At 50.2% G+C, this 25,926-nt stretch overlaps 1 protein-coding gene across 3 annotated transcripts in view; it reads left to right on the top strand.

Annotated features, from left to right (window-relative positions):
• The window catches only part of RALY (RALY heterogeneous nuclear ribonucleoprotein), a 134,569-nt gene that overhangs the window by 35,614 nt on the left and 73,029 nt on the right, over nucleotides 1-25,926 (top strand). For 2 of the 3 annotated variants that reach the window (XM_018917176.3, XM_050982110.1), the window contains exon 2: nucleotides 7,300-7,383. The exons of the other annotated variant lie outside the window; for it this stretch is intronic. The gene's annotated coding sequence lies outside the window, so the exon portion shown is untranslated. The remainder of the gene's footprint in view (nucleotides 1-7,299; nucleotides 7,384-25,926) is intronic. 3 annotated transcript variants of the gene reach the window in all.

The following is a 25,926-nucleotide window of genomic DNA, read 5'->3' as shown; positions in this document are numbered from 1 at the left end:
CTGTTTCCCACCCTGTGATATCACACACTTGTATCCAAACTCCACACCCACAATCCCAGTTCTTCCATTTTGGAAGCTTCTCCACGGCCTCAGGTCAATGCAGTGTTCTCCTGGGGGTCAGTGCCTGGCAGCACAGAAAGTCTGAAATTCTCAGCAGCCAGGGCTCCAAGAGCTTTGGATAGAGCACAGGAGCCCACGAGGCACAGCTGGGCAGCAGCACAGCTCTGCTCAGCACCCTGCAGTGGGAGCTGAGCTGGAGCTGTCCCTGCTGCCAGCTGTGCCAGCCTGGCTGTGCCCTGCTGCCATGTGTCCCTGCAGGACGGTGTGACCTGGCCCCAGGGACAGCCATGTGAGGCGCAGGGAGCTCTCAGCACTCCTGATGGACTGTGGAGACCAAATTTTGGCTCTTCAAGGGGTCCCAAGGCATGCAGGGACCAGGGGTGCTGGAGTGAGTCCCAGCAGGACTGTCCCTGCACTGCAGTTCCCACCTTGCAGGTGACATGGTGGGGAGTGACACCTCAGGGGGGCAGAGGAGAATTCTTTGGGCTGAGAGATCAAAAGCAGGACAGAGCAGAGGCTGGTGCAGGTTTCCCTGGCCATGGACAGGCCCAGCTGCTCCTGAGGTCTCTGGGAGATTGGTCACTGCTGGAGGTGCTTCTGCTCTGGGACACTGGGACAGCTTGGCCTTGTCCTCTGCCAAGAGAGGGTGGTGTGGGCACAGCAGAGAATCATAAACCCCAGCATGGCTTGGGTTGGAAAGGGCCTTAAAGCCCGTGCAGTGCCATCCCTGCCATGGCAGGGACACCTTCCACTGTCCCAGGCTGCTCCCAGCCCTGCCCAGCCTGGCCTTGGGCACTGCCAGGGATCCAGGGGCAGCCACAGCTGCTCTGGGCACCCTGTGCCAGGGCCTCTGGGTTGTGCTGTTATCCCATCACTCCAGGCTGGGAGAGGGCACCATGTGCTGCACAAGGCCCTGGGCTGATCTTCATTAAAGCAGAACTGTGCAGAGATTTTTGGGGGGCAGCCATACAGTTCCTTCAAAGAGGCTGCTGCTGGATTTTCCTGGGCATTATTCCCTGCCCTCCCTGTGCAACTGGTGCTCCTCAGCCTCGTAATTCCCTGTCCAAGTTCTGAGCTGAACAGCTGAGAGATTTTGCATTTTTTAATGGCTCTCTACAGTGCCTGAATTAATGGAAAAATGAACTGAGACCAAGATGAAGGCATTGAAGGGAGAGGATGACAAATTGGCTTTGGAGCATGGCAGCAACGAGCGCTGTCAGGGGTTCACGCACTGACCTTTATCTAAACAGAACTGTGTGTAACAGATAAGAATATTTAACAATAATTAATGTCACATCAGTGCAGAGAACAAAATGACTACATCAAACAGGCAAGAAATCCACTGCAAATTACTCAAAAGAGAAATGTCAGCTCCTCCATATCTGCAGCCTGCCTCGTGCTGATGGGGCTGGAAGGAGCTGGGAGGGCACTGAGGAGAGGAGCTATTAGAAATGATTTAGGGACTGGGTGATGTGTGCAGGAATGGAAACAGCAGCAGCTCTGCTGGACCAGAGTGGTGTGCAATCAACCACCAAACTGAGCTGGTAATTGGGTGGGGGAGGAATGTGTACAAACCAATTATCCCCACTGCTGATGTTCTGACAGGCTGCTCAGGGCTTCTCTTTCCTCTCCCCTGTCTGTGGGGTGTCCTGGTGTGCTGGGATTCTGCAGACACTGCCCTGCTCACTGAGCCCCTGTTGCAATGCTGAGATGGCCCCCCGAGGGAGAGAATGATGCATCTGACTCCATGGGTATCAGAAGGTTAATTAATTACTTTATTATTTTGTATTATTCTGTACATCTAAAAACTGAATCTGCCAAGCACTCGACCCTCCACACACTGCACACACTGCCCTGAATCTGGTGACTGTCACTGACAGTCCCAACACACACACACACACACACACACACACACACACACACAGACACACACACACACACACAGACACACACGCACACACACGCACACACACACCTGGCCCTGCCTGGCCAAGGAAACAAAACACCACCACTGTGGATAAACAATCTCCATATTGCATTCTACTTTGGCACAAACACAGCACAGCAAGTGATAAAAATTGTGTTTTCTTTCTCTGAGGTTCAGAAAATGTGAGTCCCAGAAATATTCTTGGGAAGAATTGTGCCTTGCTTTTCTCTGTGAAGAGAAGTGTGGGGCTACAAGTCCCCTTTGTGTTTTATAGGCAGGAAAAACCATCTGCCTGGGGATGTTGGGATGTTTTTCATTCCCTTTCTGAGCTGGGGGTGTCTGGAGGCTGGCATGGTGCCCCACAGGCAGGGGCAGTGCTGGGGAGGGATGCAGGGAAAGCAGCCTGAGCACATCCAGAGGGGGCAGTGAGGCTGGAGAGGGGCTGGGAGCACAAACCTGTGAGGAACCCCTGAGGGAGCTGGGGGTGCTCAGCCTGGAGAAAAGGAGACTCAGGGCTGCCCCCATCCCTCTCACAGCTCCTGAAAGGTGCCTGTGCTCAGCTGGGGCTGGGCTCTGTCTGCAGCAGCACTGACACAACCAGAGCTCACAGCCTCAGGCTGCACCAGGGGAAATACAGGCTGGAGATTGGGAAAAAGTTCTTTCCAGAAAGAGTGATAAAGTTGTGGAATGGCTGCCCAGGGAGGTGGTGCAGTCCCCATCCCTGGGGGTGTTTAACAAAGCCTGGATGTGGCACTGGGTGCCAGGGTTGAGTTGAGGGGTTGGGACTGGGTTGGACTCCATGATCTTGGTGGTCTCTTCCAACCTGGCCATTCTGGGAATTCTGTGACTCAGCTGGGCTCCAGGGGATGCCTGTGCTCTGCCTGGGACATGGAGGGCACTCTGCCAGCCCCAGTCTGATTGTGGAATGGGGGGTGGTCCATGGACCTGTGGTGGATTTCATCAGTGTCATGACAGCACCAGCTGAGTGAGGAGGAGGGAACCCCTCCTGACCTGCCTCCTGCTGCAGAGCATCCCCTGGGCCTGGACATTTCAGAGTCAGTGTGACAGATGAGCAATGCCATGGGTGACTCTCACAATTAAAAGGCAAATATCCTGCATGTATAAAAAGAGAAGTTGTATAGATTTCTAGTTATGTTTTACTCCCTTGTGTTGTTATCAGGGGTGACCTGGGTTTGGGACATTTGGGAGGGTCAGTTGGTCACTCTGGCAGCAGCTGACCTCCAATCAGGATTTAAGGCAGTGAACTCCACCACAGGACAGTGAAGGAGGAGTCAGTGGACAGAAATTTGGGAGGAGCTAAAGGGTTAAAAGGTGGAACCTCCATGGTGTGGGTGAGCACATGGTGGGGAAAATCCTCTGCTCCTGCTGCTGTAATGTTTTCTCTATTCAGTCTTCTGTTGTATTTTTGATAGGGTTTTAATGAACCTTTTAAATTTTTTTTGGAAGTGAGGATCATTTCTCACAGTCAGGGAGTGGTTTGGGCTGGAAGAGACCTCAAAGCTCTTCCCATCCCACCCCTGCCATGGGCAGAGACACCTTCCCCTAACCCAGGGAACTCCAAGCCCTGTCCAGCCTGGCCTGGGACATTTCCAAGGATGGGGCAGCCACAGCTGCTCTGGGCACCCTGTTCCACTCAATCTGCTCAGGCAGACATTGTGAGAATATTTGGAATATTCAGCAAATGCACAAATGTGGTGAAAAGCTTAACCAAGTTACAATTTTATTCTAAACAGACCTTTGTGCTCATCCTAATGAATTATTTCCTCACCATAAACTAATTTACCTGCATGGCCATGTCTGGGAAGTGTTACCAACCTCAGAGCACAGAGCTGGAGCCCAGGGTCACAGAAGGAGCCTGGGGAAGAGCCAGGAGCTGCTCCTGAATCCCTTGAATTTTTGGCTGGTGCAGTAAAGGCCAGTGCTGTCATCCAGCCATGGTCCTGCTGCCCACTAATTAGTTTTGTTGTCAGCATTTTGCCAGTGGAAGGAGGCAGCCAGGTGCTCTGGATTAGCCAGGGTGTGAAAAATGGCTTTCCAGCTGGCCTGGTGACCTTCTGACAGCAGGAGAGAATCCACAGGCAGAAGATGGAGATGTCAAAATATAAAATTAGGGACGATGGAGAGCTGTGTCTGCCCCTTGAAGTGAAACAGGAAAACCTATCCCTGCTCCCATCCTGGCCTGGGACCTGGGTTAGGGTTTCCTGTTTCTGATACAGGAGATTCTCGTGTTTGCATCCTGCTCCCAGGAGAGAGCTGGGAGCAGAGCCAGCTCCAGAGCAGCATCCTGGCCCTAACGCTGGGTCAGGAAAGTGGCTGGTGTGCTCAGTGGCTAAAGAGCCCCAGCCCAGGGTGGGATGGGCAGAGAAGTGATAATTGAAGGATCTGAGCAGCCTGCCCATGGCAGGGAATAGGAACAAGATGATCTTCAAGGTTCCTTCCAACCCAAACCACACTGGGATTCTGTGGGGATGGATCCAGGAAAATAGGACATTTAAAGATCAGTTAAGGCTGAAGCCAAACTGAGGTATTGTTTGCAAGGAAAAGCTGGGAATTTGCATCAGAATGCAGGAGTAGGGCTTTGCCAAAGCAGGCAGTTAATGAAAGTGCCTCAGTTAAACGGGGTTCCTCCCTCTTCTGTCTCCCACGAGAGGAGGTGCAAAAAAGGTACTCGTTAGAAAACCAGATTTAAATAAACCCAGGTAACATCTGGGGAAGCACAGAGGGCAGAGACCTCTGCTCTGGTGCTTCAGGCTCTCTTTTCTAGGAGGAACACTCAGACTTCCAGCTGAGCCTGGAACTGTCTTGCTGAGCCTTGACAACGCCTTTGGCATGAACTCAAATGGTTTGGTTTCTCCAGGATTCCTGCCAGTCTCTCCCAGTGTCTCCCAGTGCTCAGGGGTCAGTCTCATCCCCTGGTGTTATGCCCAGGAGAGGCTGGGGCACAGTCAGATCCAGCTCTCAGCTGCCATGGACAGCTGGAGCAGTTCTCAGTGTGGGGGCACACCTGAGGACTCTGATCTGGGGCTGCTTCAGAAGGAAAGCCTCAGCTGTGGGAGCAGTTCTGCGCAGGCTTGAGCCAGCTGAGCTGCCTTGAGCTGTGTGGAGCCTCCCCAGCAGCTCCAAAGAGGAACTCCAGGATTCCCTTTCCTTGGAACAAGGAGCACAACACATCCATTGCTCTCCTTGCTCCTTGGCTCTGCTCCCTATAGGCCCTGTGAAACCCTCAGGATGAAAGTGATGTATCACATCTCTGCTCCAGGGATGGGGCATGGAGAGAGGGGCTGGGAGACCTGGGGGGAAGCAGAAAACCCCCTCCCACCTGCCTCAGCTCCCAAGGCACACATCAGCACCTTGGTGGCCCCTGGTCAGGGACAGGCCCCCAGGGAATGGCTGGAGCTGTGTCAGGGCAGGTTTAGGTTGGATGTCAGGACAGCTCTGGTCTCCTGGACCTTGGCTGTGCTGATGATTCTCCCCTCTCCATCCTGGACACCAGCACCAGCCCTGCCCCACAATTCCAGGGACCATTCTCTTCCTTTCAAACCCCTTGGCTTCCCTGAGATGCCATTTCTTGTTGCCCATTTCAAAAGTCAGTTTTGCAGAGAAGTTTGAGGGGAGAGAGCAGGAGAGAGCCCAAATGGAGCAGGAGTTCTGAAGTTGCAGCACCTGAGTCTCTCTGAGACATGCTGCTCTGTCAGCCCTTTTTCTGCTCACCCAGAGCTGGTGCCATCCCACACCTGCTCCACACTTGTTTTTAAATGACACAGCATTATGAGAGGCTCTGCAAAGATGGATCTTTATCCCAAATTAAATGGCTTTTTTTGTCCTTTGGTTTCCTGCCCCAGTTGAGGAGCAAATCCCTGGAGAGCAAATTCCTTAAGCAAGTAGGAGGTGCCTGTGAAATTAAAGGAGATCTTGTGTGCTAGAAGAAAATCAGTGCTGGTGTTTCCAGAGCCCTGGGGTTGTGTGTGATGCCCTGGAGGGTTCCAGGTGGGTGGCAGTGCTGCTGCCAGGATCCCAGTCAGATGTGGGAGTGTTCCATGTGGGACAGCTGCTGCTCTGAGGATCCCACTCCAGCACTGGGCTCCATTGTGGCTCTTCCCTTTTCCTGGAGCCCCCAGCTGGTGCCAGTGTCAGCCCTGGGAAGGGAAGCCCTGGCCCCATGTGTCCATCCTGCAGGGCCTTTTGGCTGAGCAGGAAGGGCACTTTTTGGAAATGCCCCCATCTGTTTGCAGGTGCCCTGCCCTCAGCAGCCAGCAGTGGGGACAGCAGTGTGGCTTTTGGGAAATGAGGAGCTGGTTTTGGTCAGGGGCTCATCCCCAGGTGAAGAGAGGTGGCCACAGCTCTCTTCACAGACAGCAGCAGGCACAACTTCCCAAATCCACTGAATCCTGGTTGTGTCCCCAGCTGGCACATCTCTCATGCTGGGCAGGTCTGCTAGGTGTCTCAGCCATGGCAGGTAAAGAGAAGCCCCTTAATTTACAGTTCCAGGAAGGTCTCAGGGGACACAGAGGAACTGACTTAACGTTTTAATTCCATGAAGGAAAAGTTTCAAGATGACCTAACCCAAAGTAAAATCTTCAGTTTCAAAAGCACATTTTTCAAATATGAAATAAATAAATCAACAAAACTTTGAAAAAGTTTTACTGTGAGATATTTCACTGTTTTCTTGATTTTTTTAAGGTTTTCTAAGCCTTCTGATGTTTACATTCTTGTAACGAACTTTCTCACACCCTTTATGCATTCTTACATTTCCTCTTCCTCTTGGAAGAGGAAGAATTTGATGGACTGTTGGTTTGTCCAGTGTCATTGGAGAGCTGGCACCGTCACCCTCCAATCCACTGCCACTTTTGGAAATCTAGAAATGTTAAAGTCAAAAATGAAATAATTCTCTTCTCACCTTGGAAGAGCTGCGTGTCCACCTCGTGTTATTTCATGTCCTGTAGTGACATTTCACTTGGAAGAAAGTCTGGTTTTTCCCTGAGCCATGGTGACCAAAAATTCCTGGCTGCCTCTAGCCTTGTCCTGTGCTAGCATTAACCTGGTGGAGCAGTTTTTGTGGGGTTTTTAGTGCCTGAGCCAGCCTGAATCAACCCCCCAGTGCTCAGCCCTGGGAACACAACCACCTCTGTCTGCTCTGCTTCCAGCTCCCTGCTAAGCAGCTCAGAGTCTTAGCTCAGAAAGTCCCAGCTCTGATCCTTGCAGACAGCAGCAGCTTTGCTCCCAGCCCTGCAGAGCCTCCCAGAAAGTCGTGGATTATCTGCTTACCCTCCTCCATGTGCTGCTTCCTGCAGGGTGAAGAGCCACAGAGAGGAGCTGCGCCTGCTCCCGCTGCGGGCAGGGGACAGTGACAGAGCCCAGGTGCCCAGCCAGCCCTGGTGAGTGACTCTGGGTGTGCAGGGGGGGACAGAGCCTGGCATGGCCAGCCCTCGGAAGGGCACAGCACTGGGATTTGGGGCAGCACCCACCTGGCAGGGGAGGAGCTGTACAGACCCCTGGTTCTGGGGCACTCTGAGGATTCCTTCCTTGGAGCCTGCTGGGAGGGGCTGATTTCCCTCCCCCTGGCCTGGTGTGGGTGTTCAGGGAGTCAGAGGTTGGTGGGTGTGCTGAGAACCTGCCCCTGTCCCCACTGCTGCTGGGGGTGGAGCTGGGTCACCTGAACCCCAGGCAGGTGGTGCAGTCACCATCCCTGGAGGTGTCTGGGGAAGGTGTGGGTGTGGCACTCAGTGCCATGCTGTTGGGCCAGAGCTTGGACTCCAGGATCTCAAAAGATCTTTCCCAGCCTAATTCTGTGGTTGAGTCTGTGATTACACCCTGTGGGGTGTCCTGGACACGGGTTTGGGCATGTCTGCATGTCACATTCACTGTTTGCAGTTTGTCATGGGGAGGTAAAAACGAGTGTGGCTTGGGATAAGCTGGAGGTGAACCCTGCTCCTGGCTCTGCTGGCTCATCCCAGAGCAAGGCCATGCAGGGAGAGGCAGGTGGAGATGCCTTGAGAGGCTGATCTGGAGGCTAAACAGAGCTAAATGGACAAAATGGGTATTTATTGCAAGGCCTTAAAAGGACACACCTTGGGCAGCACAGGAGCCTGGCCAGGGCTGCACCCAGGCTGAATTAAAGATGGATCCTGGTCAGGAGTTTTTACACTTGTATCAGTTTTGGTTCATCTACATATTGGGTTCAGTTGTCCAATTGCAGTTCCAGGTCATGAAGTCTCAGCCCCCTGGCTTGCCCCCTTCTCTTTCCATTGTTTGTGCTCTTTGGGTAAAGGCTGTCCTTGATTCTCCAGCTGGGGAGGGATTGCTTTGTCCAGCTACCCTGGGAAGAGAACCTGCTATCACCTGAGAGGAAGTGCCAGAGTTCCCAGGCAGCAGAGAATTTGGAAAACACCCAAGTTAAACCATCCCTGGAAGTGCTGTGCTTGGGGCAGGCAAGGTGCAGAGCTGCTGTGTGGGGCTGGGGGCCCGGGCTGGCCCAGAGCTCTGCTCTGGCTCTGACAGGGGCAGCAGAGCAGCCTTTGCCACTTAGGCTGGGGGCAAACATTCCCTGTTTGCTGGCAGGAGCATGGGGGATTTCTGTTTCCTTGTTGGGGCTGGGTTTGCCAGTGCTTAGGGCAGGACAGAGGAGTTCCCGTCCCCACAGGGTGCAGGGGTATTCTCAGGCCACAATTTAGGAGTTTAACATCCCTCAGAGGCTGAGCTGAAATCACCTCTGTGAAGCAGAGGCTTTATGGAGGGCTGGGAAAGGATTTAGGGATCAGGTGCAGTGGTAGCATGACCTCAGGGTTGGGAAATGCTGCCTGGGAATGGCTGTGCCTGTTAGAAATTTGCTGTGCTTCCTGAGCCATGAGGTCAGGGAGGGCTCTGCCTGCTCTGCTGGCAGTTTCCTTGGGCTTCAGGGGAGTAAAAGCTGGAATTTGCTTCAGCAGAGGGTGAAGATTTCAGGGTGTCCTCGTTCTGTGCTCAGCCCATGGCAGGAAGATGCAGCACTGTGGTTTTCAGCAGTGGATTTCTCTTCCAGCTCCTGGGCAGAGGAATAAAAGCAGAAATTACAGATTAACAGAGTGAGTTGGAAAGGGAGCTTAAAAACCATCCAGTGCCACCCCTGTCACTGTCCCAGGCTGTGGGCACTTCCAGGGGTGGGTCCTCAGTATTAGGGTTTGCAGATCTTGGCTTTTCATTGGTATCACACTTGGAGTGCTCCTTTGGATATTGCATAGAAGAGAGAAAAAACAAACTTGATCAGATAAAACTTCTTATCACAGAGGCAGGAGCTGTGCTGCTGGGTGATGGACCCCTGGAGATACCACACCAGTAAATAAGGATCTTATTTGGAAATTAATCCAGGAAACTCCAAATTACAGCAGGGAAAAGACTCACCTGAACAAATTCAAATCAAAATGAGGCAGGTGAGGGAGAAAGGGAACTTGGGTTCAATCAGATTTGTCTATAACCATTTTCTGTTCCAGCTTAGTGCACCTGCCCATGGTGGTAGTGAGGATATTTGGACACAAAGTATTCTGGCACACAGGTTGAACAAAGGACTTGACTAAAGCCCCTGTTCTGCATGGCAAAGACAGCTACTATACCCTAATTCCACAGACCAGGATTTAACTCAGCAAGTGGAATTGTGGGATTCAGCAGCATTGAAGAAATCCATGGATTTTTACCATTGAAGACATTTTTACAAAGAACACTGCCAGAAATTTGTCCAAGTTTTGTTTTGGCTGTTGGCATATTCAGCAGAGTTTTGAAGTGTGGACCCTTCTTTCTGTACAAGGTATTTACTGTAAGTGGAGGGAATTGTCTTTTATCCAGCAAGTTCCTCCCTCCCTCAGGACTCCTGAGCCCCTGAACACTGCTGCCTGATGATTTGCTCTTTCATTTTTCACTTCTCCCTGCACTTAACTGGTGGCACCCAGAACAAAGGTAGATTCCAGAAGGAGCTGCAGAGCTCCTGTTCCTTGGGAGATACTTCACTGGGGAAATATCTGTCATTGAGGCAGTTAGAGAAGAGCATAGAGAGTGACTGGAGAGCAAGGAAAGCTGATGAAAATGCCCATTATTGCAGGAATGCAGGGAAAGAGTTGGAAGTAGCTGTTACTGAGTCCATCCTTACAGGGCTGGGAGTGCCCTCAGTGACAGCGCTCAGAGGAGCATCTTTAGGTGCCTCAGCACCTAAAAAGCAAAAAAAGGGGTGGCTGAAATGTTCTGTGTGGGTGGAGGGGCCATCAGGGCTCTGAGCACAGAGATTCCAGGCTCTAATCACCTGCTCAGGTCCTTGTCAGGGCACTTCTGCCTGGCCAGGATTAGGGGGGCACTGGCAGCCCTTTAAGCTCCCATCTGTGGTGACCTTCTTAGCACCCCGTGGGCCAAGGAAGGAAGGGATCTAACAGCTTCTTAATTTAGAGAACACCAGGTCAGGAGGAGGTTGCAGATCCTGGGAGTTGGCAGGGGCAGGAGCTGGGAAGGGCTGCAGGGCCCAGGGCAGAGGAACCTGTGGGATGGGACCCTGACAGGGCTTGTGGCTGAGCCTAAAAAAGCCAAACTCCAGGACTGAGCTCCCCTCTGTGCCTAAGGTGTCTCTGTCTGGGAATGGGTGGTTGGATCACTCAGCTGGAAGCTCACTCCAGAGGCTCCACAGGAGTTGTGAGCCATCAGAAACCAGGCTGAGGAGGGCACAAGCAGAAATTCCCCCCCAAATGCTCTCCCCAGTTTTTATGTGCTGTAAAAATAATTCAAAGACACAAACAGCATTTTGAAGGTAAAACTCATGTTGTGTGCAGGCTCCCAGGAAGGATTGCCCTTGTCTGTGCTGGGAATGTCTCATGGCACCTGCACTTCTTGGGGGTGGCTGGCAGGAGCATGGGGGATTTCTGGGCTGGTGGAAGGTGGCCCAGGGGCTGGAGGAGGTTTTGGCTCACTCCTGTCCCATGGGACTGGGCTGGAGCCACCTGGCAAAGGCAGGCTGGGAGCAGAGCTCTCCTCACACAGAGACCCCGGTCCCTGGGCACTCTGCAGGGGACAGAGCAGTTTGGGATGCTCTTGGCACACAGTGTGAAGTGAAAGCAAAGCACAGAATCCCAGAAAGCCTTAGTTTGGAAAGGACCTTAAATCCCATCCAGTGCCACCCCTGCCATGGCAGGGACACCTCCCACCATCCCAGGGTGCTCCCAGCCCTGTCCAGCCTGGCCTGGGACACTGCCAGCATGAGGGGTTGTTTTGGTTGAGGATGATCAGGGGTCATTTAGGATTAATGACCTAATTAATCATTAGGATTATTAAAAAGCAGGAGTGGGGTGTACAGGCTCAGCCCCTGGGGGTGTCCAGCTCTGAAGTTCTCAGGGATGGAGCCACCCCCTCCCTGAGCCCCCAGGGCCTGTGGGAGCTGGGCTGGGCTGGGCTGGGCTGGCTGGGAGTGGGGACCCAGGACAGCCAAGCCCTGACCCTCCATTCTTGATGCTGGGACCTTCAGAGATGGACACTGGGTGAGTGAGGGAAGAGGAGCTGCTAATTAACCCTTGATAAACACTCTCATGGCTCTGTCCCTGGGCTTACCTGGGCTTTTAAATTAGCAAATGAACTGCCTGAAGCTCTCAGCTCTGCCAGGGCATTGGAGAGGTGCCAGGTGATGCAGGACAGGAGCCTCTGCTGCAGTCTGAGGGTGGAAGGTGGTGTGGCTAGAACGTGGGAAGAGCAGAGTACTGGGTGTTGTTTAAGGGCTGTAAGGCTGAACAGAAAATCAGCAGAATCATGTTGGATCCCTGAAAGTTCCCGCAGCAAACAGGACCCAGGGCATTGCACCGCTCTTGCTTTGGGATGTGAAACCTGGAGCAGGCACAGAAACTGGGGCACATGTGGAATTGTTAACCTGGACATTCAGGCAAAACTCCCATGCCCCAAGAAAGCCATGGGTTAAAAAGCACCTTCTTAAGGCAGTGATTCATCTCTAGAGCTAAGCTGGTTTTCTGTGATCAACCCAAATGTTTGATTCTTTCAAGAGCTGAGCAAGTGATTCTTAATGAGCACTCAGTTTTCTGCAAATCTTGATCTTACTGAAATACATTGTCAGTTTAAATTATCTGACTGGGGGATTTTTGTTTTTCCTTTTTCATTCCTGGATTTCCTTTTGGAAATCATCAGTTTCTCAGAACCTCTCAAGACTTGGAGGTTAATTCAGATTAAGGTAATGCGTGAATGGAAAATGTAAAATCTTTTCCCAAGTAACTGCTTGTGCAAACAGCAGACAGATGATGGCACAAGTCCCTCCTCCTGCTGTGGCTCTGCTCAAACTTTGGGTGAAAATATTGGCAGAACATCCTCTCCTGACTGGTGCAGCTTTGTGGCTGCATTCCTCAGTTCTGGAGCTGGAATGTGAGTCAGAAAGGAGGGAGTCAAGGGGGTGCCTTCAAATGAAAGGACAAAAATAGCTCTCCCTGCACATCTTTTCTCAGCTTCCCCTTACAAGGCTGCATTGACGTGTGCTGCATGGGATATGATGGCTCTGGCCTTGGCAGATGCAGCAAATGTGACATGTGAGCATGAGTTTTAGGGGTTTTTTAAGGAGACAAATACGGGTTAGCAAGAAATGCATAAAAGATAAACAGTGAGGTGACCATAGTCCTTCATCTATAGGAATCCAGGCTGAAATTTGCTTCCAACTTGGCCTGAACTGGAGATTTCAGGAAACAAGCCCAAAAGTTGCTTATTTTGCCATTTCTTCATCAAATGTGCAGCTTCCCTGAGGCCCTGCCCTTTCCCAGGCAGTGCTGTGACAAAGATGTGGTGGACCTGGGGGGAGCCTGTGCTGCCTGGAGAGGCTGGGCTGTGCCCTGCAGAGCAGGGGAGATGGTGCCACACTCCCTGTGTTTGGATGAGCTCTCTGACAGAGGGTGCTGGGGTTTTTTCTGCTAAAATCCTTAATTTTGGCTTCTTCCTGGGGGTGAACATCACTGCAGTAGTATCAGGGACAGCCAGAGGTGACAGAGAGACTCCATCATCAGAAGGCATGAAAAGGCACTTTATTATTAGAAATCCACAGTTCTTATGGAAACAATGGTGGACATGAGACCTGACTGGCCTTTGGGAATCTTCTCTCACACTGTAGGTGAATATGAATAGTTCACACTCTGGAGAACCATAGCTATAAACAATGGTTACAGAAAGAGAGAGAACAACTGTTTGAATTCTTTTCTCTAAGTTTCCCACAGCTTCTACACAGCTTCCCAGGATTTTCCTGGGAGAACCATGTCTCTCTCTGTTCAGAAGATATGTAATTACTACAGCTGGAGGTTCCACTGGAATGACAGGGTCAGTGAGGCTGACCTTGGGATGTGCTGGGCAATCTTGGAGGGCTGATGTGGGTTCCCAGCTTTCCTCTGGTGGGTGAGCTCTGTAGAGATTCCCCAGGGAATGGGCACATCCCTGTCACCCTGATTTTTTAAGATTCTCTAAGCCTTCTGATTACATTCAGAAGGCTTAGAGAATGTTTACATTCTTGTAGCAAACTTTCTCACACACTTTCTGTAAATAACTGATTGTTTTGGTTCTTTTATGGAGGAGGAGAAATTTGATGGACTGTTGGTTTGTCCAGTGCCATTGGAGAGGTGGCACCCCTCCAGTCCATTGTCACTGGAGTCAGAAAATAAACTTCCCTTGTCTTCACCTTGAGAGCAGTGGTGTGTGTGCTTGTGTTGTTTTGTGTCCTACAGTGACACATCCCAAACCTGCCAGGGATGCCCAGGGTGGGGCTGTTGGGGGGTCTGGGCAGGGCTGGGGCTGCCATGGGTGATCCTGGGGGTCCCTCCCAGCTCAGGACATTTCCTGATTGTCTGGGACAAACACTTGATCATGGGCTGTTCCTACCCCTTTCCCAGGAGAGAGACACAAAGGGACCGTGGCAGCCTTGGTCTCCTGCCTGGTTTTGCTGTGGTACTGGGGAAAAGCCTTGTAATCAAACCTTGTTTCATCCCCCCACATCTTTGCCTGGGTTTGTTGTGCTGTGGGGAACCAGGACATCTGCACCCTGTTCACCTCCCATGGGGCATCTCAGAGAGTCCTGGAGCCATTACAGTTGGAAAGGACCCCCAAGATCATCAAGTCCAACCCTTAACCCAGTATTGTATTTTCAGGGATGCTCCAATGAAGGCAGGAATGATGAACCTGACTCCATGTTCTCAGAAGGCTCATTTATTACTTTATGATACTATATTATATTAAAGAATACTAAACTACACTAAAGAATACAGAAGGGATACAGACAGAATGCTAAAAAGATAACAATGCAAACTGGTGACTCTCTCCAGAGCCCTGACACAGCCTGGCCCTGAGTGGCCAAAGAGTGAAAACAACTCCCAGCAGAATGCAATGGAACAATCACCTGTGGGTGAACAATCTCCAAACACATTCCACATGTGAGCACAGCACAGGAGAAGCAAATGAGATCAGAATTGTTTTCCTTTTCTCTGAGGCTCCTCAGCTTCCCAGGAGAAAAATCCTGGGTGAAGGGATTTTTGTCAGAGAATGTGAATGCCACAACCCAGCACTGCCAAGATCATCACTAACCATGTACCCAAGTGCCACATCCATATGTTTTCTGGATACTTCCATGTATATTTCTGGATACTTCTTCCAATGCCTGACTATTGAATCAGGACAACCCCAATGTGGGGAATAATGTGCTCTGACTCCATGATTCAGAAGGCTGCACAAATGCTTTATTAAGCTGTGTTTAATACATTAATACTATATTAAAACTATACTAAAAAGATACTATACTAAAAAGGTGCTACAGAAAAACCTGTGACTGTCTGGAGACAGCCAGGACACAACTTTGACCCAGTTGGCCAAGGAATCAAAACAACCTTCACTGGTGTCCAGTTAACAAATCACTCTGGGTAAACAATCTCCATAACACGTTCCACATGTGCCAAACAACAGGAGCAGCAAGTAGAGATAAGAATTGTTTTCTCTTCTCTCTCTGAGCTTCTCACTGCCTTCTCCAGGAAGAATCCTGGGAGAGAGAATTGTGTCTCCCTGTTCAGAGAATGTGAATACCACACCTGACCACCCTTTTAACTAGGACATTTCCCCAATATCCAATCTGAATCCCCCCTGGCACAACTTGAGGCCATTTCCTCTTGTCCTGTCCTTTGTTCCCTGGGAGCAGAACCCAGAGTTGTGGAGAGCCAGATGAAATCCCCCTTTTCCCCTCTTTTCAAATCCCAGCTTCCCTGAGCCTGCAGGGGTGGGGTGCAGTGAACCATCCCTTGACTTCCCACAGCTCTGGTCCCAAGCCAAGGAGAACTTTGGCAGGGCAGGGAGAGGTTTGTGGGCCATGAGCTTTTCCTGGTGGTGTTAATTATCCATCATTTCTTGCCCTACTTTCCCTGTAAGCCTTTCCTGCCTGCTCAGTGTCTGCTGGGACTCAGGAAAGTCCTTGTGCTTCTTCTGGGCTGGGTGGCTCAGCCCCACAGAGATGTTCTGAATCTGTTCCTTGTCCAGCTTTGCCTGTCACTGTCTGTGCCTTGATCTTCCTTGTACCCCTCCTGCTAGATCCAAAAAGTCTGCTGCATTCTTTTTTTTTTTTTTTTCCCATTTTCTTGTCATAGCTTTGAATGCCTTTATTATTCCTTCTTCCCTCCTCTGGCAGAGGTGTCTCTTCTTATAATCTCCTTAGCACTGAGGCAGCCTGTTCATTTCAAAGAAAGCTGCTTTAAAGGCAGGTGTGAGCCAGACTTGGCCAATTCTCTCTTTTCCCCTGTGGCTTGAAGGGCTTCAAAATACTCCTGTAATCATTTCACAGAATCCCAGAATGGTTTAGGTTGGAAGGAAGCTTAAAGCTCCTCTCGTGGGCAGGGACCCCTTCTACTGTGGTGGGTGATGCAGGGAATGACTGCAGGGCTTTGGGCTGGCCCCATGCAGCCCTTGGGTGATGGGCAGGGGACACAAATGGGGCTTGAGGCAAGTTCTGCTCCCCCCATGCTCCAGTGGGGTGCCTGAGCTGTTCTCTCCCCACCAGCCCTTCTCCAGCTCATGGCACTGCTGTGTCCAGAGTGGAGCAGCTCCAGGGTCCAAGGGCTCAGGCCTGGGGGGAAGCAGGGTGTCCCCCAGTGCCCCAGCAGGGATGTGGCTGTGAGTCTGTGCCTGTCCTGCAGCCTCACCCACACCCAGCCTGCAGGAGGCACTGGGATGCACCCACCCCAGGATGGGCTGAACTGGGCTGCAGCAGCCAGGGCTGCTCAGGAGCTGGGGGATGCCTGTTGTATTTGCAGGGGATGCCCCAACAAAGGCAGGAATGATGAACCTGACTCCATGTTCTCAGAAGGCTCATTTATTACTTTATGATACTATATTATATTAAAGAATACTAAACTACACTAAAGAATACAGAAAGGATACAGACAGAATGCTAAAAAGATAACAATGCAAACTGGTGACTCTCTCCAGAGCCCTGACACAGCCTGGCCCTGAGTGGGCAAAGAGTGAAAACAACTCCCAGCAGAATGCAATGGAACAATCACCTGTGGGTGAACAATCTCCAAACACATTCCACATGTGAGCACAGCACAGGAGAAGCAAATGAGATCAGAATTGTTTTCCTTTTCTCTGAGGCTTCTCAGCTTCCCAGGAGCAAACCCTGGGTGAAGGGGTTTTCCAGAGAATGGGAATGCCACAGATGGCTGCAGGGATGGCTGCACGGAGCCTGGGGGTGCACTTGGGGGAGCCCTGGGAGCAGCCAGCTGCAGCCTGTCCTGCTCACCCCTTCCCTGTGTCTGTGCAGACACCCCCAGGGCAGTGCCCCTGCCAGTGCCCCACCCTGTCCCTCCGTGGGGCAGAGGGACAGGGGACAGCAGCAGGCAGCTGGGGGGACTCAGCACCCTGCTGCATTTTGGCTACAAAAGCCAAGGAGTGAAGTCTGCTGTGCCAGCACCTCCTTCTGCAGGAGACTTCTTTTTTTCCCTGATACTTTGCTGTTTCTCAGAGTCTGGAATTGTGTCTGTGTTATTTACCTGAGCCTGCCATGTGGTCACAGATCCTGGCTCCTATTACACTTCCCAAAGCCTCTTCATTGCCTGGCTCCTCTAATCCTTCCAGGAGCACCCATGTTTTATGCCTTGGTTATGCCTCCCTTCCTTTTAATTAATTTTTCACAGTGCCTTGCTTGTCCCTGTTGCCCTTTTTGATTTAATTTATTGCTCACTAGCCATCACAACACCTGGGCAAGCCTTTAATTTATCTTTTCCTGTGTCCCTTGCACCCCCTCTGCCCTCTCCCATTATTGATTTCTCCAGTTTGATTTCACCCTGGGCTTGCCAGCATCATCTCCCACCCTTCCCTCCCACTCAGAATTGCTTGGATGAGTTTTCCCCCCATTCTTGACCTTGCTGCTTTGTAATTCCTGGCCCAGCAAGGCTGGGATTGCTTCTTTCTGGATCCCCTCCCTTGCTTGGGCTTGGCTTCCACCCCAAATGTCTCAAAATTCCCTCTGGGCTATTCCCATCCCCTTAAAGCTGTGATAAGGAAAAATCTCCTTTCCCAGGGAGTCTCATCCAGGTGGAAGGGGTTGGTGGCCGTCCCCTGGTACAGCTCCTGTGCTGAGCTTCCTGCAGGCAGGGAGGTGTTCCAGGGACAGGGCTGGGCTGGGCTTTGCTTGGTTCCAGCTCTGAGCAGAGAGGGAGGTGTGTGCCCAGCAGCTCTGCTTTCCTGCTGTTATCCTGGAGATGAGGATGTGCAGCTGAGGCTGTCCTGGGGAGCCCTGGCTGCTCCCAGCCCAGCTCTCCTGCTGCTCTGAAGCTTTTTCCTGCTCTGCATTTAAACACTGGGGAAATTGTGGAAAGAAAGGGGGAATAAATGACTTTTCTTCTATCTCTTAGCTGCCCTGTGGCTGCCACAGCCCAGCTCCCAGAGCTCAGACAAAGAGGGAACCCCTGCTTTGCTCCGTGGCTGTGAGGAATTGAGGGCTTTTATTTGACACCATAAATGGTCCATTTACTTACAGAGCAGTCCCTGCCATTACCACAATGGCTTTGGAAAGCACATTACTGCAGATATTCAGGTTATTTAGTCATCTGTGGCCATGTGATTTGCAGGCTGAGCCCAGAAGTGGGAAAGGGGTCAGAGGGATGGGAACCATATGTTTGTTAAAAACACACAGCAAGGCAAGATCATGAGCTATTACCTGCTCCCCTGCAGAACAGGCACAAAACACAGCAGGCTGAGGCTCAACAGAGTGGGTATCTACATAGTTCCCTGTTCCTGCTAAAAAATACTTTGGTCAGAGCTGTGCTCATAGATGGGATTTCCATTTTCATGGGATCTCGTGTAGCTGAGCTGGTTCTGTCTGATGGAGGAGCAGGGTTTCTGAAGGGTGGGGCTGAAACTGCCTCTGGAAGTAGATGTGGTTGGATGTATCATGTCCTTTGGAGATCAGGAAAGGTTCTTCCCCAGAGGGTGCTGGCACTGCCCAGGCTGCCCAGGGAATGGGCACGGCCCCGAGGCTGCCAGAGCTCCAGGAGCGTTGGGACAGCACTGCCAGGGATGCCCAGGGTGGGGCTGTTGGGGGGTCTGGGCAGGGCTGGGGCTGCCCTGGGTGATCCTGGGGGTCCCTGCCTGCTCAGGACATTCCATGATTCTGTCATTTATTCCACCTGCTGACTGCCAGGGCATCAGGCTGGTGATCCCTTAGTGTAACAGTGCTGGGATGTTGTCACCATATGGTAAATGAGGAAGTCCAACAGGCACTACATGGATCATGTGGAGCTTAGAAGATCTCAGAGGAACCAAGGCAGCACCATTGGTTTAATTGGTGGTTGGTTACAAATACCTGTAGTTCCACAGTGAGCTCTTGGCATGGCTAGAATTGAGTAGGGAATAAAATTTGGGAACTGTAGGATTGTAGTTGCCCATGGCCTGGAGGAGCTGGCTGCTGCACTCAGCAGAGGTGGGTGGGGATCATGGGAACTTGTTCATTGCATTGATTTTATTCTGTTATCCCTCTTATTCTTTTCTCTTCCTCATTCTCCCCATTTCCCATTCTTCCCTCCTCTTCAGCTGAGTTAGGCACTGCAGGCAGGATCACCCTGTAACTCCTGAAGGTAGGTCAGTTCCCTGATGCTGTCAGGGAAATCTCTGGCTGTCTGTGAGCTGCTGACCCTTTTTCCAAATTAAGAAGCTCTCCTTGTCCATTTCTGTCAATTTTTATCAATGCACAAGCAAAGGAGACTGGCTCTCTTCTCCCTCTCTCTCCAGGTACAGAAATATCCTTTTTTATGTAGGAGCAGCCCCCCATTCTACCCATCCTTACCTTGCCCTGCTTTTTACGAGGTATGGGTGATAGGAGAGGAGGGAAAGGCTTTAGGCTTAAGCAGGGCAGGGATGGATGGGATATTGGGAAGGGATTGTTCCCTGTGAGGGTGGGCAGGCCCTGGCACAGGGTGCCCAGAGCAGCTGGGGCTGCCCCTGGATCCCTGGCAGTGCCCAAGGCCAGGCTGGACAGGGCTGGGAGCAGCCTGGGACAGTGGGAGGTGTCCCTGCCATGGCAGGGGTGGCGCTGGATGAGTTTGAAGGTCCCTTCCAACCCAAACCCTTCAAGCAGTCCCTGGCAGAGCACTGCACAGCACTTTGGGAGGATTTGTTTGTTTCTCAGCTGTCAAAGGAAACCTTTGAAGAAGCTGGAGACCTTTTGGGGATCAGTCAGTTGCAGCCCCACAACTGAGAAGAGAAAAGCAAGGCACAATTCTTCCCAAGAATATTTCTGGGATTCACATTCTCTGAACCTCAGAGAAAGAAAACACAATTTTTATCACTTGCTGTGCTGTGTTTGTGCCAAAGTAGAATGGAATATGGAGATTGTTTATCCACAGTGATGGTGTTTTGTTTCCTTGGCCAGGCAGGGCCAGGTGTGTGTGTGTGTCTGTGTGCGTGTGTGTCTGTGTGTCTGTGTGTCTGTGTGTGTGTGTGTCTGTGTCTGTGTCTGTGTCTGTGTCTGTGTGTGTGTGTGTGTGTGTGTGTGTGTGTGTGTGTGTTGGGACTGTCAGTGACAGTCACCAGATTCAGGGCAGTGTGAGAGTTGTGTGCAGGGTCGAGTGCTTGGCAGGTTCAGTTTTAGATGTACAGAATAATACAGTATAATAAAGTAATTAATTAACCTGATATCCATGGAGTCCTCATCATTCATTCCTCCTTTGTGGGGCCCTCACAGCACAGCTATAGTCAGTGGCTGAGTTTGAGATTCAGAGTGAGACTCCAACTTGAGCAAACTCAAACTGTGGGGAGGAAAGCTGCACTTTACTGATGGACTGCAGAGAGGGGATGCTGCTCCGTGTGGAGATTGCATGGAGACAGGAACTGACAGAGCAGGATGCGTTTGGATCTGTTTGGATAATTCCTCTTCTGCTGTGAGTTGTGGTTCTTTGTGAAACACCCCAGGCCTCTCTGTGTGCTGATGGATTCAATCCATCTGCCCTCCCCTGGGAATGACACCTCTTCCCTGCTCCATGGGCTCTCTGCAAACAAGGAGCTAGAAATAAACACCAATCTCTCTCTTTGCAGGGGGTTAAAGCTGCACTGGAGCTTTGCTTTTGTACTTGTAAATAAAAACAGGCAGGTGAGGGGTGCTCCAAGCCAAGGCCAGGCAGAAATTGGGAACACACATAGATGCTGCTTTGTGGCACATGAAACCTGCAGAACTGTAAAACCAGGTGATATTATTTTGTAATTTGAGGAAAAAGTATGAAATGGATGGAAAGTTTTTGATCTGGACCCAGCCAAGTCTTCCAGTGAACTTTTTCTTTCCCATACTCACAAGCAGAGGATAAATGCTGGAGTTCAAAGTGCTGGAGGGTTCGGTGCACTGGGAGGGGTGGAGGAGGCTGCACTTGCCTTTCCTGGCTGTGCAAAGCCTGCTGAGACCCATCTGAGAGGAGATTTGGGGAAAAACCTTCCTCTTGTAGGGCCCTGGTGCCTGGGTGGTGCCTCCTGTGTGATGCAGGGGGAGTTCAGGGCTGGGTTAGTGAGCTGCTGAAGCTTGATGGGCAGGGTGAAACCTGGCTGAATTTTGGCTCCAGGACTCTGTGCTGAAGGAATTCCAGAGGTACAGCTACAGCTCATGGGCACACTCAGCCTGGGAAGTGTGTCCAGGGAAGTTTGTAGGGATGCCTGGATGGCTGAAGTGTCTTTTGGGCTGCTAGCTGCACTGCTGGTGTTTTACTACCAAAACCTGGTACTTCAGTATTGGAACTATACTATTCTATAGTACAGTGTAATATATAATACTACTACACTAATAGTATAATAGAGAACATATCATAACATATATAATATAATATAATACAATGTGGTATGATATGATATGATATAATATAATACAATATAATACAATACAATACAATATAAAAAAGATAATATAATATAATATAATATAAGATAATATAATATAATATAATATAATATAATATAATATAATAGAATATAATATAATATAATATAATATAATATAATATAATATAATATAATAATATAATATATTATATATATAATATAATATAATATATATAGTTTATTTAATGCTAATTCATCATTGATATTATGTTAGAATATTAATATACAGTGATATATTAATAATATTGATATAATACTAATAGTATAATATATTTATACTATTATATCGATAGTATATATACTATGATGCTAGTATAATATATATATATACTATTATACTAGTAGTATGCTAGAATAGTATTTTAGTACACTGCTATACTATAGGGATACTGGTATTGTAGTACCAAACTAGTACTATTTTAGTACTATTAGTAGTAAAGTACTACTGGTGTCGAGCTGGGGAAGGGCTGGAGAGTTCCTGAGGGAGCTCAGCCTGGAGCAAAGGAGGCTCAGGAGGACCTTGTGGCTCTGCACAGCTCCCTGTGACAGGAGGGGACAGCCCGGGGGTTGTGCTCTGCTCCCAGGGCAGAAATGGCCTCAGTTGCATCAGAGGAGGTTTGGATTGGATATTGGGAAAGCTTCTTCCCTAAAGGGTGGTCAGGCTTTGGAACAGGGCAGTGGTGGAGTCTCCATCCCTGGAAGTTCAAAAAGTGTCCTGGGGGACTTGTGGTGGTGCCGGGTTAATGGTTGGGCTCAGGGATCTTCAGAGGCTTTTCCAATGGTTCTGTGCTTCCATGAGCCTGGAGGATGAGTCCATCATCCTGCTCAGAGCCAGCTGCAGAGCTCCTGGGGCTGACTTAGGAGCTGTTCTGTCACTCTCAGGGCAGTTTCTCTAAGAGAACTGACCCCAGGAATGGTTCCCTGAGCTTTTCTCTACAGCACTGCCATCTCTTCCTCCTGAGCACTTTTCCTCAGCTGTCTCCTTGGTGAACTGTGATCCCTGGAGCAGGAGCTCCATCCCAGAGCCACACGTGGCAGGAAAATCCTTCCCCATCTCTGACCAGCACCCTTGGAATCTCAAAGCAAACCCAGCCCAGGAGGGCTCTGCCACTGTTCACTGCTGCCCTTCCCATCTCCAGACTCCCCTGGTGCAGCCAGGGAGGGAAGTCCCAGCTCTGACAGGGACCCAGCTGCTCTCAGCTCCTCCTGCACACTGAAGTGTCCCTGCACAGCCCCTCATGTGCCAGCAGCAGTGTCCTGTGTCAGGATGTCTGCCCTGGAGACCATTCCTGAGGGGAGATGGAGCTCCTGCCTCTGGCCCTTCCTGGGAGCCCCCTCTGGAGGCTGGGGAGAGCAGGGAGTGTCCTGAGGGCTGATCCCAAAGTCCCTCCTGAAAGTCTGCTGGGACTGGCACTGCAGCAGCTCCAGGGGTTTGGAAGGGACCTTAAAGTTCGTCCAGTGCCACCCTTGCCATGGGCAGGGACACCTTCCACGGTCCCAGGCTGCTCCAAGCCCTGTCCAGCCTGACCTTGGGCACTGCCAGGGATCCAGGGGCAGCCACAGCTGCTCTGGGCACCCTGTGCCAGGGAACAATCCCTTCCCAATATCCCATCCATCCCTGCCCTGTGGCAGTGGAAGCCATTCCCTGTGTCCTGTCCCTCCCTCCCTTGTCCCCAGTCCCTCTCCAGCTCTCCTGGAGCCCCTTTAGGCTCTGCAAGGGGCTCTGAGCTCTCCCTGGAGCCTCTTCCAGGTGAGCACCCCCAGCTCTCCCAGCCTGTCCCAGAGCAGAGGGGCTCCAGCTCTTGGAGCAGCTCCGTGGCCTCCTTGCCACTTGTTCTGTCAAGTCTCAATCATTTTTGTTCAATCAAAAATCAATTTTGTTCAATCAGAATCAATGTTTTCATTCAATCATTGCTTCAGTCATTTCTTTCTTGCCCTGGGGCCCCGGGACTGGGGCAGCTCTGCAGGTGGGGCCTCACCTGAGCAGAGCAGAAGAGCAGAATCCCCTCCCTTGAGGTGCTGATGAGCTGCCATTGCCTGATGCTGCAGGAGCAGGGCACTGCTGCACCTCACACCACTTCTGGCTGGCTCAGTGAGACCTCCTCACGTGTGAGCTTCCCCTGCCCCTCACTCTGCCTCACCTCACTTCGCTTGCAGCACCATTTCCAGTGCCTGCCATAGTCCTGCAGTCCCTTGGGATGTTTGTGCCTCTGTGCCTTCATCCCTTGCATCCTCGCAGTGCCAGGGCTCTGTGCTGGTACAGAGAGCTGTTCCCAAACTGGGATAACATCCCCCTGCATTCAGCTGACTTGCATTTCCTCCTTATCCTTGCTATTAATCCCAAACTTGCAGAATCACCAGGTATTAGGATTTGATAGAGACTCTGCTCTTTGTGTGACGAGCCAGCTGATGGAAGTCTTAATCCTGCAGGTGGTGAGCTGCCAATCCCCCCAAAGCCAGGCTGCATTAGCACTCTGATACCAGAAATATCCTCCTGATAGGGGAAGATCCCTGCCAGGGGGAGCTGGGGAAGGCAGAGTGCATCTCCTGTGTGCCTGGGCTGCCCAGTCTGGCACACCCAGAGTGCCTCCTGTGGCTTGGATATTGCTGTGAAAGGGGAAGAGAGAACAGCAGCCTGCTTCCAAAAATGTCAGGCAGCGAGGGAGGAGGGACAGGGCTGGGGGAGCTGTGGCTGCAGGACTGGGGGCACTCAGGGGGTGCTCATCTGGAGAGGAGAAGGCTCCAGAGAGATCTCAGAGCCCCTTGCAGTGCCAGAAGGGGCTCCAGGAGAGCTGGAGAGGGACTGGGGACAAGGGATGGCAGGACAGGACACAGGGAATGGCTCCCACTGACCCCCACCAGCAGAGGTGCTCACTCCCTGCTCCTCCATCGTCTTCCACACCCATCCTCTCCCTCCCCTGGTGGGAGACAAGGCCACAGCCCCGTGGTCACTCTGGGGTCCTGAGCCTACCCGGAGGTTGGGGACCCTGCCTGCCTCAGGGATCCCATCTCCCAACCTCTCCCAGGGCAGGGAAAGGAATGCCTTGGTGTCTGAAATGTAATTTGGGCTGGTAACTACACCACTGGTGTAGTACCAAACCCCAGTATTTTAGTATTGGTGTTATAGTATTATAATATAATACTGCTATACTAATAATATAATATAATGTAATGTAATGTAATGTAATGTAATGTAATGTAATATAACATATAATACAATATAATATAATATATCTTAATATATCTTAATATAATAGATCTTAATTATATATCTTAATTATGTACTATATATACTATATCTTAAGTGATAAGATATACTAAATGTATAAGATACACTACTATATCTTAATATATACTATATAGTATATAGATATCTTAATATCTTAGATCTAGTATCTCTTGATATATCTGTAGTATAATACATATAAATACAATATCTACTGACACATTCAATCATATTAATTATTTCATAATTAATATTACATCGTAATATTAATACACTATAATATCTCAATATAATATTAATAATATTGACATAATACCAATAACATAATATATAATATTATTTTATTAGTATTGTAGTATACTAGTAAACTATTTTAGTACACTGGAATACTAGATGTATCCTGGTATTTTAGTACCAAAACTACTGGTACTTTAGTTCTAGCAGTACTAAAGTACTACTGGTACTGGTATTTTAGTACCAAAATCCTGCTTTTTGTTGGGCCACTTCTATTTTCTGGTTCTAGGAACAACCTAGAACAGTCAGCAGGAAACAAAATGTGTCATTTATAAAATGGAACTCTTGTGGTCGTGGTGGACAATAACGTTTGCAGAAAATCCTTTTCCCCTTTCCTCAGTGTAATTCTCCACAGTGACCAGACTGGTTTTCCCCACCTGGTCCCAAAAAGCAAACAGAACTCAGTTCAAGGTGAATCCTGTTCATCCCTCCAGGATTCAGCATTCCCTTGCCCTGGAGCAGACCCATCACTTGCCTGGTGTTTCCAGCCAGGAGCCCAGCTGGGAGGAGGGATTGGCTGTGGGGATGGAGCATCATCTGTGGTGGGAGCAGTCTGGGCAGAGCAGGCAGCTCTGGAATAAATAAATAAATAAATAAATAAATAAGGAATATATTCCATGAAGTAACTTGGTGATTCCCAATTAATACCCTAATTACCCCTTTTTCTAATTATTGATTCCAAAATTACCAAGCTGAGTTGCAAATACTGTGGAATATAAAAAAGGAAGGAAGGGCTTTTTAGGGACATTTTGGAATTACAAATTACGTTTGTTGTGGAAAAAATGAGAGACTGTCTGCTTAATTGGTGGTAGGATGCAATTTGTGAGCACTTAAGTAAGAAAAATACAGCTATCTAGGGGATCATTACAGATCCCTTTCCTCTGAGTCAGCAAAGCTCAGAGCTGGGCAGAAAGCAGATCTATATTCCATAAAATTCAGAGTACCAGGGAGCTCTGTCCCAGGGATTGCTCTTGGCAGGGAGAGAGGTGCTGGCTCAGGGGTGGACAGAGAGGAACAGAAG

Source organism: Serinus canaria, chromosome 20, assembly GCF_022539315.1.
Source record: "Serinus canaria isolate serCan28SL12 chromosome 20, serCan2020, whole genome shotgun sequence".
NCBI classification, from domain to species: Eukaryota; Metazoa; Chordata; class Aves; order Passeriformes; family Fringillidae; genus Serinus; species Serinus canaria.
This window is presented reverse-complemented; position numbering and strand designations above follow the sequence as displayed.